Source organism: Ovis canadensis, chromosome 14 (genome assembly GCF_042477335.2).
Source record: "Ovis canadensis isolate MfBH-ARS-UI-01 breed Bighorn chromosome 14, ARS-UI_OviCan_v2, whole genome shotgun sequence".
Lineage (NCBI taxonomy): Eukaryota > Metazoa > Chordata > Mammalia > Artiodactyla > Bovidae > Ovis > Ovis canadensis.
The window spans coordinates 29,319-38,723 of record NC_091258.1 but is presented as its reverse complement, the minus strand read 5'-3'; the positions used below and the strand labels follow the sequence as shown (position 1 = coordinate 38,723).

At 42.9% G+C, this 9,405-nt stretch overlaps 1 long non-coding RNA gene across 1 annotated transcript; it reads left to right on the top strand.

Annotated features, from left to right (window-relative positions):
• The first annotated feature begins 217 nt into the window (after window positions 1-217).
• Window positions 218-9,002, top strand: LOC138419446 (uncharacterized). The gene is made up of 5 exons (XR_011248974.1): window positions 218-396; window positions 1,402-1,475; window positions 1,906-2,012; window positions 3,676-3,809; window positions 5,860-9,002. It is a non-coding gene; the product is annotated as an uncharacterized lncRNA (long non-coding RNA).
• Window positions 9,003-9,405: the final 403 nt, after the last annotated feature.

Genomic DNA, 9,405 nt, shown 5'->3' with positions numbered 1-9,405 from the left:
TATCATGGCTGTCCTAGGTCATCTTTGCTTTCTATAGTCATAGTTTTATCCCTAAATCATAGACAGATCAGCTGAGAAAAAGCTTGGATTGTCTCGGTGGGGTGGATTTGCTTGTCCTTGTGTTTCACCTGGAGGCAGTCGCGGTCCCGCGGGCCTGTCCTGGAAGGGGGCGTGGGGGTGGGGCGCACCGTGAGCGCGTCGGGGGCGGGGCCAACCTGGGCGGCTGGTCAGGAGCGCGGCTCACGTGAGCGGGTCTGGGGCGGGATGAACATGGCGGCGCGTCGGGGGCCAGGGCTCTCAGGGCTCGCCATTGCAGCTGGGAATGCTCGTTTCGTGGGCTCCTGGGTCCCCGTCGATTGGCATCCAGCGAGCAGAGCGCAGGGCTGTGGGCCACAGGTAAGGGAACTCAGACTGGGCGGAGCAGGGAACCATGTATTCTGCCCTCTTTGTTTGCAGTCTCGGAGCCGACTAAAATGGCGGTCGCAGAAAAGCCTCGCCTTTGGGGCCAAGGGTTTTACCGCTTTACCCCTTTGCATAAAGCTCAGACCCGCGCGGTTTTCCCAAGCAGCCTAGTGTATTGCTTCCTACAGGCCTGGAGAGGATAACAGGCAGGAAGGCCAGGGGTCTCCAGACAGAGAAAATAGACTGCAAGTGTCAGACGTTTTTTCCTCTCTCTTAAGAGGCCGGAGGAGACAAAAGAGTGCTGCATTTTTTTTCCTCCATCTTGATACAAATTTAAAAGGAGGTTTCTCAGAAAATTCTGTGTTGCCATGACCACTCCTGGCTCCACCTGAATTTAACTTTCCTCAAACCTTGAACTAAGCAATGCATTTTTCTTATGGAAATGTTTGTCTTAAGGTATGCTAATGTACTATGTATTTACCCAAGGCTCTGTCTTCAGGTCAGTTTCCCCTAAAGGCTCAGAAAAAACTTGACAAACCGGTATGTTTTACTCATACCTTGTTCTCTTAATCTATGTGAATGAAACTATATATTTGCTTGGAAATCTGCCTTTCTTCAAGATTCATGTCCATCATTTTATGGCCTGGGATGACTCATCTGCTGCCAATGTTATCTCAATGCATGCTGTGGGTGAGGGGCCTGGTGCCATTCTCTGACACATTGTCTTTCTTTCATTAGCAGACTGCTAGTGGCTCTATAACATCTGGCTAAAGACTAGCAGGGGGTACTCTTTCTTCCCCCTTTTACTGTCTATGTCAGCAGCTCTCTCGATCTCTTTTATATTTTAATAAAACTTTTTAACAGAAAACCTCTGAGCCATCAAGCTTCGTCACTTGCCCTGGATTGAATTCTCCTCTGGAGTCCAAGAATGCTGGCATCTTTTGTGGTTTAGCAACCACCTTTCAGCCTTTTGTAATTCATATTGAATCTTCATTTCAGATTGAAGATGCATTCCATGGTATTGCCAACTGAAGCCTTTTCATCGCTATGGAGTATCTGTCCATGTCTTTAAGGTATTTTTCAGCAATCATGTATCATTTCCAGTGTGCCAGTCTTGTTATCCTCATTCTGTCCATAGCAAAGTCTTTTATTAATGTTGACATGACTGAAAGGGAATCGTTTGTTTAAATTCCTTTTCAGATTGTTATTTGCTGGTGTATACAGATAGCACTGTGTCATCACCCATTTGTATCAGTTTGGACAGCTTGATAGTTGTCTTTAGTTTCTTTAATTTCTCATAATTTAAGATGACCCTGGCTCATATATTTACAGTCTCACCCCTAGTCTCAGTCATTTCTTCAAAGAACTGTCCCTTTTTTTAACATTACATTATTTTTGACTGTGCTGGGTCTTTATTGCTCGTTTGTCTAGTTGTAGTGAGCAGAGGCTACCCTCTAGTTGCTGTGCCATGGCTTCTCATTGCAGTGCTTTCTCTGTTTGCAGAACTTGGGCTCTGGAGCATGCAAACTTCTAGAGTTGTTCAAGGGCTTCGTTGCCCCTGGGCGTGTGGGATCTCCTACACAGGAATTGAACCCGTGTTCCCTGCATCGGTAGGCAGATTCTTTACCACCGGGCCATCGGAGATGTTTCCTGTTCCCTTTTATTGGAGAATGATATTTAAAACATACATGTAGGAGCTCAATATGCTCAGCTGACAAATACATGGATATATATATACATGTATTCCAGCTCACCTTTGAACATATTCAGTTAAAGGTAATTTGTGATGTCTCCAACCTGATCCACCACGACATGGACATTGTAACGTTTCCTTTTGTTTATCTGTAACTTTGCATTCCAATGGTAAGATACCTGGCTTCCACCGCTTGTCATACACAGAATTCAGTGCTTGTCCCACGTGGTTACTGAAAAAAAACTGTCAGATTGTCTTTCAAAGGGGGCTCTGCATGCATTGCACCAGTATCTTGAGTATGTTTTTGTATGATAGTTTACTATCAGTATACCCTCAGTGGCCAGGTGTCTATTTCAGTCGCTACCAATTATGAATGGGCTTGTTTGCTCTAGTGTTCTTGGACAATTCGAATACAGTTTCTTTGTCAGATATGCATTTTTTTTAGGAAAACAGTTTTACTGATTGTTGGCTGTGTTGCATCTTTGTGTGTGGGCTTTTCTCTAGTTTTGGTGAGCATGGGCCATAACTAGTGGTTTGCAGGCTTCTCACTGCAGTGTCTCCTCTTGTTGAGGGGCACAGGCTCATGGGCTTCAGTGGCTGCAGCATGTGAACTCGGCATCGTGGCTTCCAGGATCTAGAGCACAGGCTCGGCAGTTGTGGCACACGGGCTCCATAGGATGTGGGATCTTCCCATCCTAGGGATCGCACATGCATCTCCAGCACCAGGGGGTGGATTCTTTGGAATCTATGGAACTACCAGGGCATATTTTAGATTCTAGTTTTCCACACATGTATCTAGTGAAAGAGGCCAGGATCAAGAGGCATGGCAGCTGGGAATCCTCAGCCCCAGCTCTGGTGTGCTATCCAAAGCTCTGGGGCCTCTGGTGAGCAGCTCAGCTTCCCTGGGACTGTTTCCTCCAGTCAGAAATGCCCTGCTTTTGGACTGTAGCCCACCAAGCTCCTCTGTCCCTGGGATTTCTGAGACCAGAGTACTGCAGGTGGTGCCATTTCCTTCTCTGCTGCTGCTGCTGCGTCACTTCAGTCGTGCCTGACTCTGCGCGACCCCATAGACAGCAGCCTACCAGGCTCCTCTGTCCCTGGGATTCTCCAGGCAAGAACACTGGAGTGGGTTGCCATGTGCTTCTCCAGTGCATGAAAGTGAAAAGTGAAAGTGAAGTCACTCAGTGAAGTCGTGTCCATCTCTTAGTGACCCCGGGGTTGCAGCCTACCAGGCTCCTCTGTCCGTGGGATTCTCCAGGCAATGGTACTGGAGTGGGCTGCCATTGCCTTCTCTGATTTCCTTCTCTGCAAGATAGCGTTTTGAAGATATTTTCTCCTGGATATTGCTTTTGATGAAGGAAGGGGGATCCCTTCCAGGGCTTGAGAGTGAGTTCTTGTCTGACACTGGGCAATGAGTTGTCTGAGGAGAGGAGTGCTGTCCAAGCGAGAGGCTTTATTGGGAAGGGCTGCCGGGGTGGAGGGCAGGAGGGTGAGGGAAACGGAGAGAGCCACTCTGTCATGTGGCTCACAGTCTCAGGTTTTATGGTCATCGGGTTAATTTCTGGTTTGTCTCTTGCCAGGCATTCTGAATTGGGATCTCTCTTGGGGGCACACACATCACTCAGCTGAGATGGATTCCAGCGAAGTGGATCCTGGGAGGTTGGTAGGACCTCTGAACTGGAGCCTCCCATCACCTGACCTCTCCAGAATTCTGGTTGGTGGTAGCTTGTTCGTTCCTTGTTCCTTCCCAGGCCCTCCTGTTGTAAGATGACTCCTGCAAGTGTTTTCTTTTCTCTGTTGCCTGGCCAGGGTGGGTGGTCGGTGGTTCATTTAATAGTTTGTTTTTGGTTCTCTCGAGTAAGGTCCTCCACAGGGTAAATGTATGAAATGATAAAAGGCAATGTTTTAACTAATTTGTATTCATAATTTGGTAAGTTGGCTTGTTTTGTGTATGTTAGACCTGATCACCAGACCAACGGTCATGTAGAACTTTAGTAGTTTTCTAAAATTCTATAGTTTTTAAAATGGAGTTACCTTGTTGCAAAGTTTGTGTTTATGTTCATATTTTTTTAAACAGTTATTTCTTTTTAGTTGATTGATCATTGCTTTACAATATTGGTTTGATTTGTCATACATCCACATGAATTAACCATAGGTGTACCTATGTCCTCTTGCTCTTGAATCTCCCTCCCACCTCGCACGCATTCCCACCTCTCCAGGTTAATACTGAGCCCCAGTTTGAGTTCCCTGAATCATACAGCAAATTCCCATTGGTTTACATATTTACAAATGTAGGTGTACCTGCACCCATGCTGCTCTCTCCATTCATCTCACCCTCTCCCTCTTGTTCTCCACCCTCGTCTGTAAGTCTGTTCTCTATGTCTGCACCTCCATTGCTGCTCTGTGAACAGACTCATCAGTACCATCCTTCTAGATTACATGTTTTTCTCTCTTTGACTGACTTCCCTCCCCTTTATTAGAACAAACTCAAATGTGTTCCTTTTTATGGCTGCATTCCATACAGGCTCTGTTTGTTCCTTAGCCATGTTTTGCAGAGGGTCATGGAGCTATTCTGCTCCATTTCAGTTTGGGCTTCCAGTCTGAGTGCTCGCAGCAGAGCTGCTTCTGGGTGAGCCCTCTGAGGTCTGTGAGCGCCGGGCTGCCCGCTCTTCTCCTGTGGCCCGAAGGGGGCGCCAAAGGCCCCTCTGACCCGCGGGCGCAGGACGCTTTGCCTTTAGACTCTGCTCCGTGAGCAGCTGGCGGGAGCTTTGTCTCCTCAGGACCATCAGGGCTCAGGCTTCTGGATAACAGGGCTGCATCCAGGCTGAGAGGAGCAGGGTTGCCTCAGTGCCCACCAGCAGGGAGGCGCTGCAAGAGCGGAAAATGAGGACGGAGTAGACGTTTCCTGTGTCCAGCTGAGGGCTGACTGGGGGTCCATCTCAGAGGACTCAGGGGGAAAGAGCTCCGTGTGCAAAGCGGTGGGTTTTCAGTTAGATTTGCGTTAGATGATGTAGAGGATGAACACTGATGTTCTTCCGTGTAGGTGGCCATTTTCCTGTCACTGTTTCTTGAGAAGACTGTCCTTTCCTCTTCGCTCGTTCCTGGTTTGATTTTCAGGAACTGACCATGTACAGGTGGGTTCGTTTCTGGGCTCTCTATTCTCTCCTGGAGTCCATGTGTCTGTGTTCCTGCCAGTTCCTCACTGTGGTGGTCACTACAGCTCCATGATGTAGTTTGAAGAGGGATAGGAAGATGCCTCCAGCTGTGTTCCTCTTTCTCAGAGTCTTTTTGGCTGTTTAAGGTCCTGTTCAACAGTAGCAGTCTAATATGAGGAATACTTCTATTTCTGTGAAAAATGCCATTGAATATTATTTTGTGATTGCAGTCCGTGTATTTGTTGATGACTTTGGTTGGAATGGACCTTTTAATTCCTCATTGTTCCAGTGCATGAGCGTGGAACAGTTTTCTGTGTATTTGTGTTTTCTTTGGTTTCTTTATCAGTGCTTTCTAGTTTTCTGACTACTGGTCTTTTATGTTCTTGATTAAGTTTGTTGCTAGATGTTTTATTTAAGTGGGATTTTCTTAATATTTTTTTCTGATTGTTATTAGTGTGTAGAAATGCAAGTGATTTCTGGACTGTAAATGGTAGTATTTTATATGATTGTAAATTGATCCGAAATGATTCCGCTTTACTGAATGTAGCCTAACAACTTTTTGTGAAGTGATGTGGATCATTTTATCTGTAAGATCTGTTTCTCCTGCAGTAGGTCATCCAGAGGACCCAAGACATGGTGGTTACTAATAGACTTCCCACAGTACTTCTTCATTCCACGTGGACTCCTTCACGGGCAGTGAGCATCGCAGCTTCCCTTGAACTTCATCTGGGTAAGTCTTGGCCTGTATCAGAAAGTTTCCTGCCTGTCTGCTCTAAATTTCTTTTGTGGTATCGACATGGTTGTTTTGAAACCTAGTATACTTTCCAGTCATTTAAAATGTACAGAAAATGCCTAGCAATGGGAACAAGTGCTAGCATTTGCCACATCATCTAAAATACTCTATGTGTTTTATCCAAAATGGGTTCCTTCTTCAGAACCAGCACATAATCTCCAAAATCAGGAAATCATATGGTATCTACATTATAATGTAGTCCACCACCCCACTTCCACTTTTAGCAATTGTTCAAATGTATGAATATATCTTTTGTTTCCATCTTCATCCTGTTTTCTTTATTTAGAGTGTTACTGAGATTTTCAGTTATTTGGACAAACTTGATGGATTGAAAGCAGACATGGTGAATAAGGGTTCTGGGTGGCCTTTCCTATGTGGATTTTTTTTTTCACTGAAGATGGTTTTAATATTTATTCATGTTGTAACATGTATGAATCCTGCATTCTTTCTCCCCCCATAGCAATTAAAAATAAATAATATGCCATTTACCGTTTAGATATTTGTAAGCATACAGTGTTGTAGCAGACAACCTTTTCTTGTTTTGCAAACCAGTTTAATAATGTGCACCTTATGCGTGCTTTGGAGAAACTCAGGAAACTGAGTCAGTGACTGAAATGGCCCAAGATATCACCTTAGATTCCATCTTCATCTGAAAACAAAACAGGCACTTCCTGGTGGTCCAGTGGCTGAGACTGGACACTCCCAAAGAAGGAGGCCCAGGTTCATTCCCTGATCCAAGAACTAGATCTCCCATGCCACAACGGAGAATTTGCATGTTGTAGCTAAGTATCTGGCTTGCCTCAATGAAGGTCAACCTGGCACAGCCAGGTTAAAAAAGAGACAAATATTAAAAAAAATACAACCAAAGGAAAGGAAGGGTATGGTGGTTGTGCAGATTTACGGCTTAGCTTTCCCTATCGATAGAAAAGAAAAAAGAGTTTCAAAAGACTGTGTCTCATCCTTCTATCTGGCATATAGAGAGGATTCCTTTGAAATGAGATTTCTCTGGTAAATGTGACTCACAGAAGAGCTGTCTTGAACTTGGGTTTCAGAGATGATCATGTGTCCTCTAAAAAAATAAAAGTTAATTGGGTCCAACTGATTCTCATGCTGAGGTGGTATATTTTGTGGTAGCATTTGCTCCCCTTCACTTTGGATGTATCCCCATTTGTTTACACTGTCATCTACTGAAGACATCCTGATATTTGAAAGTTTTTAGTTATTACAAGTAGAGCTGTTGTATATAATCATGCGATACTTTTTGTCTGGATGTTTTCAAAGCTTTTTAGTAAGTGCTAGCCATGTAGTATTCAGGTCACAGGAGAGCCTTGTTTAGCTGTGGAAACATCCAGCTATGTTTCTCTGTGGCATGTGGGATCTTCTGGGGTAACGGATCGAACTAGAGTGTCTTGCATTGTCAGGCAGATTCTTTACCACTGAGCCACCAGAGAAGTTGTGCCCTACCCCCTTTTTTTGAGTTTACTGAATCTAATAGGTGTGCAGTGCTACCTCACTGTTATTTTAGTTTGTAATTTCCTAATGATATGTGATTTTGAGTCTTTTTGATAGGCTTATTTACTATCTTTATATTTTTGTAGGCCAGGTGTTTAGGTTTATACATTTTTTATGAGATTGTTCCAGATTTTTTGGTATGTTTATAGTACAATCCTTTATCAGATATGTATTTTATAAATATATTTTCCTGTGGCTTGTGTTTAAGTTTTGTGAATAAGGTTTTCCACAGTTTAAATTTCCAATTTTTTAAAGTTAATGTTATATATGTTTTATATCCTTTTTTTGGATAGACTTTAGTGTGTTGTTGTTGTTGTTAAATTTTATAAGCAGAAGTGAGGTACTGTAGATACAGTTTTAAGCTAAGATGAGGTACCATAGATACAGTTTTGCCTTTTGTCTGTTAAGAAGTTTGAGTGAGTTTGGTGTACACTGTATGTAACATTATGTCTACATTCATTTGACTGGATATAGCTTCCAATTATTTGTCTAATTGGTTTTGGAGATATCACGGGAAGTCAGTTTTTCCAAGGGAAACTGAGGTCCATGAAACATGAACTCTTTTCGATCGGTCGGAATCACTCTCTGCTATTTCTGACAGATTTGACTTGTTTGGATATCTCATATGAGTGGAATCACAGCACGTTTGTCTTTTCTTGGTCTGGTTTATTTCACTTAATCTAATGACCATAAGGTTTGTCCACATTGTCGCATTGTCAGAATTACTGACTTTGAAGGGCCGAATCAGATTCCATTGTGTGTATACCACAGTTTGTTTATGGAATTGGCTGCCATGGACACTTAGATCACTTCTGTTTGTTTGCCAGTGTGAATCATGCTGTTGTGAGTATGACGGAAGAAGTATCCATTTTTTCAGCCCCCTTTCCTAATCCTTTTGGGTACATAGCTTGAATTGGAATCGAACTATGTATTTATTCCATGTGTTTGTTTTGGAGTCATTTCTGTAATGTCTTGCAGAGTGACAGCACCATTTAATGTACTTTTCTGTATGGTGGAATACCGTTCAAGCTTCTGAATATACCTTGTGTTGCATATTCAGTCTCCCACCAATGGACACTTGAATGAGTTCTACCTTTGAGCTATCGTGAATGTCACTATGAATATTTGTGTACCAGTTTTTGTTTGAATTATTAACAAATACATTACTATATATAAAAGAAGCCACAAGGACCTACTGTACAGTTTAGGAAACTATTAAATATCTTATGATAATGTATAATGGAAGAGAATCTCAAAAGGAATATATGAAAAGCACATAATAACCATGATATTTATTGTGCCAACACTATGAGTTATCATAGCACTACTCAACGTGTATTTATACATGTCACTAAAATATTCACATCTGTAAGGATATTATAAAAAATTATATAAAAAATCAAGAATTCAAACAGAGAATAAATAAACTTCCTGTCATTGCTCATCATCATTTATACACTAATACTACCTGTAACACTCATTGTATAAGTGCTGGACTAGCAATTGACATTCTCGTAAACCAAGAGATTGTGAAGGTGTAAGGAAATATAGCTTATTGAATTCCTTAATGAAGGATTATAGAACTCTATGTCCATGAAGTGAATGAAATTCCGTTTTATTGAGCCACATTCTTACTAGAGTGATGAGCTTCCACCCCACCCAACATTAGTTCACAATGAAATCCTGCAGTCCTCTGGCCTCAATGTCTGCTTCCTGCTACCGAGAAAGAAAAGATGAGGAAGTCCTGACAAAACCGATGCTATTTTTCTTTTTCTGATTTGTAGTTTATCGCAGGGCTTGGCAAAAAGAGGGCCCAACCTGTTTTTAGAGTTCCATCCCAAGGGTTCCTC